The sequence below is a fragment of the Lycorma delicatula genome, chromosome 10, assembly GCF_047948215.1.
Source record: "Lycorma delicatula isolate Av1 chromosome 10, ASM4794821v1, whole genome shotgun sequence".
Classification (NCBI taxonomy): Eukaryota; Metazoa; Arthropoda; class Insecta; order Hemiptera; family Fulgoridae; genus Lycorma; species Lycorma delicatula.
Genome location: NC_134464.1, coordinates 101,715,648 through 101,728,335, shown reverse-complemented (window position 1 = coordinate 101,728,335; position 12,688 = coordinate 101,715,648). Strand labels below are relative to the sequence as shown.

Genomic DNA, 12,688 nt, shown 5'->3' with positions numbered 1-12,688 from the left:
GGCTGTAACAAACCAAATAAACCAACCTTATTAGGACCCTTGCGAAATTGAATGTAACCTAAAATCCTACGTTCAAACAAAGTAAAAAAAGCAACACCCAAAAGAATAAAAATAAATAAAAAAAAAGAACTAAGAATAAACATTTACTAACTGTAAAAATACATTATTAAATTCTAAATTTAAAGCACTTAAATCTGCCAAATTAGTAAATAAATTATTATATTACCAAAAATCCTTTCGTACCAATTAGAATAAATTTAAAGAAGATAGAAACCAACCTGGCTCACGCCGGCTTGAACTCAGATCATGTAAAATTTTAAAGGTCGAACAGACCTAAAACTGTAAAACTTACCCCACAGAAACTTTTAATCCAACATCGAGGTCGCAAACAAATCTATCAATAAGAACTCTCCAGATTTATAACGCTGTTATCACTAAGGTATCTTAATCTTCTAATCAAAATAAAGGATCAAATAAAAAAATGTAAAAAAAAATAAAGATTAAAATTTTATTTGTCACCCCAACAAAATTTAATTAATAAAAATTCAAAAAATAAACTAAAAAAAAAAAAAATTAAAAACAAAATAAAGATCTATAGGGTCTTATCGTCCCTCTCCTAAATTTAAGCTTTTTTACTTAAAAATAAAATTCAAATTAAATCTTAAAAATAAAGTATAATTTTCGTCAAACCCTTCATTCCAGACCTCAATTAAAAGACTAATTATTATGCTACCTTAGCACAGTCAAAATACTGCGGCTATTTAAATCATTGAGCAGGCCAAACCTTTAATAAATTACAAAAGGACATGTTTCTGATAAACAGGCGAAATTATTTTTTGCCTAATTCATAAATAAAATTTTTAAATCTACTAATTTAATCATAATTAAAAATAAAAAAATTAATTAAAATCCAGTAAAAAAATAAATATAAAAACAACCTAATTTAATCTACAACGAACATTAAATGATGAAAGAATCCAACAAGAAAAAGAAAAAAATAAATTATATAAAAAAAAGAGCTTATCCACCTTAATATAAAATTTCAAAATGAAAAAAAAATAAAATTAACAAAAAGAAATTCTCGATTAAATCAATTTACCAGATAACCAGATATAAAAAGAAATGAATTTCATATCGAAACAACCCCAAACTTATAAATAATTATTCCACAATAAAATACAGATTAAGATAGATCTTCACTATTCGGGGGAAAAAAAAAAATTAAAAAAATTAATTAACCCTGATACAAAAGGTACTAAAAAAAATTATTATTCTAAAATAAAATTTTCTTATCCAACACTGTACAATTAACTAAATTAAAAAAAATCAAATAAAAAAAAAACCTGTCAGACTCAACTGAATTGAACAGTAAAAAATCTTATTGTTAATAAGAATAAACCGAAGTCCGATTCTAGATACACTTTCCAGTACATCTACTTTGTTACGACTTATCTCAATTTATGAGAGTGACGGGCGATATGTACATAATTAAGAGCAAAATTCAAAAAATTTATTAAAAAAAATTACTATTAAATCCAAATTCAAATTTAATCAAATTAAAAAATCAAAAAACAAAAATTAATGTAACCCATAATAACCTTCCTATAACTGCATCTTGACCTAACATGAATCTTTAAAAAGAAAAAGAAAATAAATTTTCATTACATTCAACGACAGAGATATACAAGAAAAAAAAGGTACAAAAAATCGTGGAATATCATTTAAATTACAGGTTCCTCTAAAAAGATTTAAAAACCGCCAGATCTATTAAATTTCAATTATAAAAAATATACTACCTTAGAAAAAAATTACTAATTAAGAATAACAGGGTATCTAATCCTGGTTTAAATTCAAATTTACATAGAAAAAAAAAATTATTATATAAATTTCACCTAAATACAAAATATTAAAACCAAATAAGACTAAATTCTAAAAAAAATTAACTTGAACCTGAGGAATAACCGCAAATGCTGGCACAACATTTTTTGGTTCTAAAAAATATAACTTAAATTAAAAAATTAAATTAAAAACCTTAACACTGAAAATAAAGATTAACCATTAAGGATATTTAACCTAACAAAAATTTACATGCGTTATAAATTTAAAGCCAAATTTTAAAACAAAAATCCAATTTTTTTTAAACCATATTTAAAGGGGACCTTAAATCCAAATCTTTAAACAACAAATAAAACAAACTACATTCAAAAAAGGATCTTCTCCCTTAAGCAAACGTAACTCCAAGCTAGCCCTAACTGAAGTTAAATAAAATTATAGCCTAAACCAGTCAATAAAATCTAAAGCTAATAATTTAAGTTAAAGAAATATTAAATAAAGCTACCCCTAACATTATCTAATTTAAATAAAAAACAGTAGTTAAAATAAATAAAAGTAAACTTAAAAGTTGATAACTAAAGCCACATAAATAAAAGATAAAGCTACCCCTAACATTATCTAATTTAAATAAAAAACAGTAGTTAAAATAAATAAAAGTAAACTTAAAAGTTGATAACTAAAGCCACACAAATAAAAGATAAAGCTACCCCTAACATTATCTAATTTAAATAAAAAAACAGTAGTTAAAATAAATAAAAGTAAACTTAAAATTTAATGATTAAAAAACCACGCAAATATAAGACAAAGCTACCCAACATTGTCATAATTTTACATAAAAAAAAAACAATGGTTCAAAATATATAAAAATAAACTTAAACAATAAATAACCTTAATATTGAAATAACAATAGTATAATAATAAATTTGTTTTTAAAGAACCAAATAAAATAATTAAATAAAACATATGTAACATTAAACTAAACCTTAAGATAAAAATTAAACCATGAGGTTTTTTTTTTTTTTTTAATAATTATATATTTTTAAATACACTTATTATAATATAATTATATTCCTTAGGTTTTTTAAACTTTAAAATTTATTTGAATGAATAAAATTATTTTTAATAAAATCCTATTTAATTTAATTAAAAGTTAATTTTAATTAAATCCTTATGAAATAGGTATTTAATTAAAATTAAAAATAATTTTAATTAAATATCTTATTGATGCATTTAATTAAATAATTTATTTTAGATGATTATCTTTACAAAAACTATTTTACATTAAATTAGAATCTATATTATATTAAAATCTCTATTTAAATATAAGAGGTTGTCTATTATATAATAAATTTTTTAATTTATATAACACTTATGAATTAAAATATTATATTTAATAAGATTAAATATTAAAGGGAGAAATAGCTATATTTAAATAAATATATTACTATATATAATATATATATATATTATAATATAACTATCTTTTTTTCTTTTTATTAATAACAACCAATTAATCAATTGAATGATATTATATAAATATCTTATTACGAAAAAATTTTTGTTGAAAAATTAAACTCAAAAATTAAAATTTGCAAAAAATTGCAAAAAAATAGCAAAAAATAGCAAAAAATTAAAAAAAAAACCAAATAAGCAAATAATGTACCGTATAAAAAAAATGATATATAAAAAAAAAAGGAAAAAAACAATGGATTTTTATACTCAAGCAAGATGCCTGATTAAAGGATTACTTTGATGAAGTAAATTAAGTGAAACCTCACTCATGCTAAATTGTAAAATCCAGAATTAAACTGAAACTAAAGAAATCAAAATTCTTAATGCATCACACATCCTTTTACAAAAAGATAAGCTAAATTAAGCTTACGGGTTCATACCCCATCGATGAATAAATTCTCTTTTTAATTAAAATAAATTTATCAAAAATAATATTTATCACAACAATAACCGTAAGAATTATTATAACAATATCCTCCAACAGAATAATATTCTCATGAATATCTATAGAAATCAATTTAATTTCTTTTCTACCCCTTTAAAAAAAAGAAATAAAATAAACGAACAATCTATAAAATATTTAATTATTCAAAGAATATCATCATCAATTATAATAACCTCAATAATTATTAATGCTATCATTAACTGCCCCATTAATGAAAGAATTTTAATAATAATGAGAATTTTGATAAAAATAGGTATAATCCCATTCCACCTATGAGTACCAAGAATCATACAAATAATAAGATGAGAAATATGTATAATAATGATAACTATACAAAAAATCATTCCTACAATTATTGCAACCCAAATAACCAGAATTAAACTAATAATAACATCAATAATTATATCGATAATCATAGCACCAATCTCAGGAATAAAACAAACATCACAAAATTAATAGCATATTCATCAATTTCAAATTCACCAGTAATAATCTTTTCATTAATAATTTCAAAACAACAATTCACTCTTCTATTAATTATGTATACCATAATCAACTTAACCATGATAAACACATTAAAGAAGAATAACATTAATTTTCTAAACCAAATTAATACTCAAACAAATTTAACAAAAACATCCCTAATAATTTCATCATTATCAATAAGAGGTATAGCTCCAACTACAGGATTTGTAATAAAATGAATAATTATAAAATCAACAATTTGTATAGCACCAATAATTCCATTAATTATACTAATTTCATCAATTATGTCAACATACATATACTTAAACATAATAATACCTACAATAACCAAATCAAATAAATAAAAAATAAAAAAAATAATAAAAAAATAATCAATTATCCCAATTATCTTAAATTTAATAGGAATTCCAATAATAATAATTTTTAAATTAAACTAAAAGAAGGATTTAAGTTAAAAAAACTATTAACCTTCAAAGTTAAAATTATTATTATAAATAAGCCTTAGCAAGTAACGCACCTCTATATTTGCAATATAGAATCATAATTGAATACAAGACAAATAATGAGAGGTTTAAAACCTTAAATAAATTTACAATCTATCACCTAAATCAGCCATCCCATTCTCAATGAATAAATGAATATTTTCAACAAATCACAAAGATATCGGAACTCTCTATTTTATTTTTGGGCTCTGAGCTAGATTACTGGGAACAATAAGAAGAATAATTATTCGATTAGAATTAATACAACCAGGATCAATAATTAAAAATGACAAAATTTATAACACCATCGTAACATCACACGCATTCATTATAATTTTCTTTATGGTAATACCAATTATAATTGGGGGATTTGGAAACTGACATATAGTTCTACGGAATATTTACTAAATATTTAAACGATCAATACTATCTTAATACAGTCAGAACAATACGGGCTTGACTGATTCCAATCCTTTATAAGGGGGTCTTTATTTTTTTTATAAACTTCATGTCAAATATAGAAACAGAGCCAGATGAGATTATTTAAATGAATTAACAAAATTTTTAATTAAAAAAGTTATTTGTATTTTTTTATACAAGTATTACATGAAATATTAAATGAGAAACTCTGAATGCTATTTTTTGAATAGTACCTGCAGTTTAAAACAACTCCACGAACGGCATTGTGCCTGCCTGCAATAAACTATACTAAAGACTTATTATTTTTACACACCAATAATGTATTACTAAATACTTGATTTAAATATACATCATTAACCCAATTTCCAACATTGTCACTCAGCACTGTAATAATATCGTATTTCATTGTTTCTAATATTGTTTGATCTTTAACAGCAAATACATGGTTTAGATCAATATTATCAATAAATGATGTAGTAATATTATCATTTATAATGGCATTCTGAAATGTCATGGATCTTATAAAAAAACAAGCAAATAAATGAATAAAATATAATAATAATTATTATAATATATAATAATTATTCAGATATATAAACATGTACAAGTCATATAATAAATGAACAAACATAATTTACCCTTCTTGGGCTTTAATGTTCATTAAGTTTTCATGTTTACAGTCAGAAAAAATGTGATATAATATTACATTTTCAGTTTTGGTACAGTTTTATTTTGATTTCTATCAGAATTAACAAACAATTGTTATTCTTTTAGTTCTTTAGTTTATCCATGCCTTAAGAGTAGTGCAACAGTTACTAAGGCAACTAGTTTTTTGTTTGATTGATCGCTAATTCTTATGATTTAGTTGACTATGGGGAGGGGGGCACTGGGCTTTTTGCATCATTTAGTAAATATTTTTACCACTCAGTCCATTCCTTTTTTTAATTCCAACTTTTTACTTGTTTATTCTTATGTTAATTAATTTGTTATTTATTATTTTTAATGTTTTTTTTTCAATAAAATAACATCCCTGCAAGTCAATTTTTAAAAGTTTATATTATTTTTTTAATAAAACCCGTAATTTTGAAAATAACCCATTTTTATACTTAAAAAAAATGCTTCAAAACAGCAAAATAACATGTTTTTTAAATGAAATAATTGGTTTAATAAGGAATAATACACTCCGAACACATCCTAGCTATCTATATACCTCCTTATTAAAAAAAAAAAATCTGTAGCTCATAATTTCAAAACCAATGTGGGAAGAGTAGCAATTATTGAAATTGATTCCTAAACTGAGATAAATCATCAAATTGAGAACTAAAGATTTATGTTTTACTTTAGAAAACAGTATTTTTAAACAGGAGAGACTTTATTTTCAGATACAGTGTTACATGGTAATGAGATATTATTAATGTGTAAATGTTTAAATGTGAATGTACAGCTACTGAACACTATCCACCAATTTAATTGGGATAAACTGTATTGAGGAAACAGTTACACCACCTGATTTCTTTCCCTTCTGGATTTGCTAATGATGTTAAAAAAAAAAAATTAAAAAACTATTACCTTATCTTCAATTAATTCCTTTATGATAAAAATTAATAAATAATATTTTCATGCTTTCAAGAAATATAAAAACAAAACGTTAAAAAGCACAGTTAAATAAATACAATACTAACCTCTAATATAATCAGGTTTACCCGAATAAATAGCATTCTCTATTAAATCATTAATATCACAATAAGTAAATGTGATGTGTTATATCAATGCTGTTTGTTTGTAATTTTGACTTAAAATCATCAATGTACTTGACCATATTGTTTTTTGTATAATCTGACTCGATATATTCATAAGTGCCAAGAAGATAACTTTGCCATTCCTTTCCACCAGTAATTGGAAAACATAAACCAGATTCCTCAGCAGATCCAACACAAAACTGTGTGTGTTTTTCAATACAGCCACACAATTATAAATTCTTGACACGTTCATATCATGATCTATTTGTAATCCTCCATGAAACATAATCTTATTACTGAATGTAACTTCTTCCTTTATTGTTGATGATTCATTAATATCATAATCATTAAAACTATTATTGATGATAATATTACCTAATTTATTTCCCAACCTGAAACAAAATAAACATTTTTTATTTTACTTTCACTAAAAAATAACTTTTTTAAGGATTACATTCATGTATTGTTAACTTGAACGAGAGAAATAAGAATAAACTAATTTTAAATGTTATATTTATAAAATTTCACTTTTAAAAGATGCATTTTTTGTGGATTGGCTGTACAGTCGGAAAATAGGATAAATAAGATTCAAATCAGCAGTAATAAGTCCTGGTTGGACTTATCACAGTCGTATTAGTAAATTTCAGTTAGCCTAAATTTTTTTCAAGGCAGAGTTAAAGAAACACTAAAGATGTTTTTTAACAATTTTTAACTTTTATGTTTTATAGTAAAATATAAATAGCAAGAACAACTAACTGTATTGCAGTCTTCTAGTACATTAGGGTAACTTAAAATAGCGAATTATTAAATCTGAACAACTTTTATACGAACAGAAACACATAGATTGAGTTCTACAAGAACTGCAGGATCTGTTTAAAGCAAACTTAAACTCTAATTGTTTGAATCTTTCTGTCCACAAATCATCAGCAGAGAAAACATACAGATAATTTAGATATTTTATAAAATATAAATTTAAATTATGATACAAAAAAATAGCAGAGGCTAAAGTTGGTACGGTCCTTCAAAGCTGTAAAGCCATTATTTCTGCCTGAGCAAATAAATTTATTTTACTTATAGACTGGCTGTAGAGAGTTATTATTTCAGTTGAGAGCAAAAGGAATATTTTAGGTCTTTACTGCATCACCAAAAAGATTTCTGAGAACAGAATGCAAAACAAACTGATTAAAATTCATGTTAACACAAACCAATTGATTTCAATTGTTTTTTATCTCCCTGCTGCAGTCTAATTGACAAAGCAAAACACGCTTACCACTCTACTTAAAATTCTTATAATCAGAATCCTCTGCTATTTAAAATAGATGTTAAAAAGCTTTATGGTCTACTGTACTCGAGTTGTACCCTCAGAAATTTATAATAAACAAAATAATGTTAAGTATCCTTACATTTTTATTAAATGATCGTGCTTCAGAAAATATTATTTTATCATTTGAATCTAGATAAATATTTGTGACAAATAAAGTAAAATCTACATTACTTACATGTATTGTTACATATAAATAATTAATACTAACTTCATTGTTAAATTTAGCATTTCCTGTAAAATATACATTTTTGGGTAAATACATTAATATGACATTAATTCAATAAACATAAAAAAATTACATATAACAATATACAGAAGAATTTTGAAACTGGTTTCATCCAATAGAATACCTCAATAAACATAAAATTTTCATTTATAAATCATCAATTTTTATTAATACTTAAATGGTTTTACATTATTTTCCAGTAAAAAATTGAACCTCTTTATATTTTTATAACTGTGACAATGAATAGAATTATTTTGAAATTTTACTTTTAATTTTTAACTATAACAGCTAAATTTAATTACCCCTTAAAGAAGCAAGTAAGCTATGAGGTAGTCCATAAGTTAAGAACCATAAAGTTATGGGTTTATGACCCATCTCTTCACAAAATATGACTCATCAGATTTTAAAAAAACTCCTTCACCTGTTCTTATGTAATATTTAGTTTAGGATTAAAATTTAAAAAATAAAAACCAGAGAAATTTTTTGAATGTTTCAAAACATCAAACTGTATATTGTGTAATGTAAACGTTGACAAGGCGAAGATCATATGCGTGGGGAACTGCAAAACTGTTGTTTTGTTTGGCTAAAGACAGAGATGAAGATATAAAACAACAGTATAGTCTTGGCTTTAGTCCTACTGAACAAAGTGACATGCTTGTCAATTAATTCTAAGCAAGAAATATTGTCTGTTTAGAATAGGTTACTATATTTTTTGGATACTGTAATTTCTTTCTGATTAGGATAATAACGTAATTAAAGATATTAATTTACATCAATGCATTCTAAATGTAATAAATTTAACCTGCAATTAATTATAATAATTTAAGTAAACATTTGACTAAAACAGTATCATAGCTCACATTATATTCAAAGCTGATAGTAATAGTTTGGACATATAGTTCTACGGAATATTTACTAAATATTTAAACGATGAATACTATCTTAATACAGTCAGAACAATACGGGCTTGTTGATTTGACATGGGGTGATTCGCATGCACAATTAAAAAACTGTTATGTTGTTATTTTTGGATACAAATTACACATCTATTATATTATATTACTATTTTAACAAAATTAATGTAAAAATTACATAATTTTTGGAAGTATTCTTCAGGAGGGATGTATTTCTCATGTGCCCCAATATTTTTTAGTAATTAAAATTTCTTATGTATTATTTTATAATAAAGATGACTTACATAATCTTATGAAATGTATGGTGATAGTTGTTAAAGTAGTGAGCTTATCATATGACTATGATGCACAGATCTGTTCCTTAAGGTAAGACTGGAAGCTCTATCCCGCTAATGTTAAAACTGCCTAATTTATGACCCATTATTTCAGAGACTAATAGTCTCTAAAATACGAGGATGAAATAAGAGGATAGTCTCAATAAGAGGATGAAACTTGGAAAAAATGCTTCTTATTTTGTTTTAACACTACTATCCTCTTTGGTTTAAATATTAGGATTTTGAAAAGTTAAAAATGTTTTTATCAAGCCATCCAAATTTACAGAAAATTTGGCCTATTTTAATTTTTAAATCAAGAATTACTACAAATACAATGATGGCAGAAGACCCACAGAAAGAACTAAGCAACTAGAAAAAGCTGCAAAAATTTCAGCCCTGTGTCTCAAGACCTTTCTGAAAAGACTGGTCTTTTAGGTCAAAAAATAGGAAAACTTATTTTCAGGAAACTGGATAAACAACAAAGATTTATTTACTGCTTAACTTAAATTACATTTGGATACTTCTTTCTTTTTTTTTTTTTGGTTGTTTTACCTCGTGGTAACTGCAGTCAAGCAATTCATTCCGCAAAGGATGAGATGAATGTTTTTGTAGCGTTACATTACATTTGGATACTTAAAAACCTCCAGCCTGTTAATTCTCATCCTCTTCTGGATTCTCCTTAAATAATATTCTTCTTTTTACAGTACTGGCTTCCTTGGAAACATTTTTCATATTTATTTCTGCTTTCCAGAAATAATCCTTGACAAAAGAGCATAATGTATCTACACTGTTTTGACCAGTTTGAACCCCCAAATATTCAAGTCTTTAATCTACCAATATTTCCATCATTAAAAGTCATCAAAGCATTGTATACATCAAGTTGTAGTGTATATCTTGAAACAAAAACATTTTTCAGAACCCGAATCACTGATGAACAAGAAATTTTAGTAACATGTCCCCTCTTTTGTCAGCAGTTAACTTACAAACTAAACCGTTCTAAGCACTCAGAATTTCTGACAAAATTACATTTCCCTTGCGCAGTTTACGACTAAAATTATCATTAATTATTTTATTCAAAATATTTAGGTCAATAATTATATTACTACATCTAGACACATCTATATTTTCATACTTCACATCAAAATTATGAAGTTTTTTTTTGATGAACTAGGAAGAGTAGAAACATTGGTACTTATGTAGTTTGTTACACCCCAAACAAAACTTTGTTTTGACAATGAAAAATATGTGCAAACAATAAAAATGCTTAATGCGTATTAATTTGAAACAAAAAGGCCTGATTAACCAAATTTTATTTGAAAAACAAAAACTTTAATTGCAAAAATAAAAAAATGTTAAAGTTTCTAAAAATAAAAAAAAGCGTTGTCAGGATACTTTTTACGCCACATATATTTGCTCAAATATGACTGCAAAAGTTCAAGGTGGATACCAAAACGTGGCTTATATTTTTCTTTTGCCATGCTGATTCGATGTGATTGGTACATGAACCAGTTTGAGGGTGAACGAAATTTTTTGAATGATTACCTGTAAAATGGGTATATCCAAGATCCTTAAGATTACTGTAACCCTTAACTTAACTTTAACTGCAAATGCTCATAAATAACGTTGCGGTGGAACAAACTGCATAAGTGCCGAAACATCTTGTTTTTTTTTTACAATATTTACAATGCCAGCAGCAACTGCAGGATATGTGCTGTAATGCTGATTACCTTTATTCTTCCGTTTTTTAAATGCTCCTTTAGGTTTTGTCATAATATCGTAATTGTTAGGCGAAAAAATATAACAAAGAACTGTTTCGCAGCAAAAGAAACAGCTTAAAAGTCACTTTCCAAAAAATTAACACTAACAAAATCTAAATCACACACATACTTCAACACATTATAGAACATAACCTTACAGGCAAAACAATCTCGACAAAATAAAACTAGCCACAGCCTACTAGGACTTGCATAACCAGATAAATGTTTACTTAATTGAATCTGTGGCAAAGAATTAAAATTTTTGTTTGCTGTGCGTAATTTAAAATTAAAAAAAAAACTTCTTTTTGGAATATCAGCAAAATTTTTATACCAAATTAAACCACACATTCTGAAGCATAGTGTGATGGCAAAAAATGAAAATGTTGGACCGGCGCGATTTTCGACCTCTAGTCTTACTTTAAGAATACTAAAAATAAATAGAAGGCCTTTACTCTAAAAATTAATAGAAAGCCTTTGCTTATAATAACCAAGCGATTGGTTAATACACTTCTTCTATAGCCAAGAATAATTACACTTCTTACTCATTAATAAATCTGATGATGCCTTTTTTATATTGAATAAACATTAATTTTTATGTAATCACAAAATAACATTTATAAGAAAGTTGTATGCGATGTATAAAATATACAAACACAAGTATAACTTTTTTTTTCAGTTGTCATATCAACAATCTCATAATTCCTATTAAATAAGTGTACAACTGCATACCCGAGGCAAAACAAATTTGCTTATTTCTGTTCTCTATTTTAAATAACTGCTACTTACTACAATTAGTATAATACAAAAATATTTTAGACAAAACAATTGATATCAGAATGAACCAAGTTTATGAATTAATAATTAGTAAAATAATCTTTCCTTTTTAATTATTTAAAAAACATAAATAAAAAATTAAAATATTAATAAAAAAAATTACCATCTTCTACTTCACCAGGCATGACTAGTCGACCACAGTTTAGATAATTTAATTCTTTAATGTTAAAAACATTAATAGTATTAACCTTTAAATTAAATTTTCCTTTTTAAAATTAATATGAAATAAAAATTTATTTACAAGGAGTTTTTGTACAATAAATTTTTGCACTGGGTCTGATATTTGTAAGAAAGATAAAGTTTGATACCTTATTTAAGAAAAATCAAATCCTTTTAAATATTGTGAAATCAATATTCAAAACATAATTAATTTTACTAATATGTTAAATACCATAACAATAA

The 12,688-nt window shown here is 24.8% G+C and overlaps 1 long non-coding RNA gene across 3 annotated transcripts in view; it reads right to left on the bottom strand.

Annotated features, from left to right (window-relative positions):
• LOC142331393 (uncharacterized) overlaps nucleotides 1-11,709 on the bottom strand; it is a 112,497-nt gene extending 100,788 nt beyond the window's left edge. Inside the window, exons 1-2 of one of the 3 annotated variants that reach the window (XR_012757976.1) lie at nucleotides 11,423-11,709; nucleotides 6,861-7,309 (exon numbers count right to left, since the gene is read on the bottom strand). This is a non-coding gene — a long non-coding RNA (uncharacterized LOC142331393). The remainder of the gene's footprint in view (nucleotides 1-6,860; nucleotides 7,310-11,422) is intronic. The other 2 variants (XR_012757978.1, XR_012757977.1) reach the window with 2 other exon arrangements.
• Between the last annotated feature and the right edge of the window lie 979 nt (nucleotides 11,710-12,688).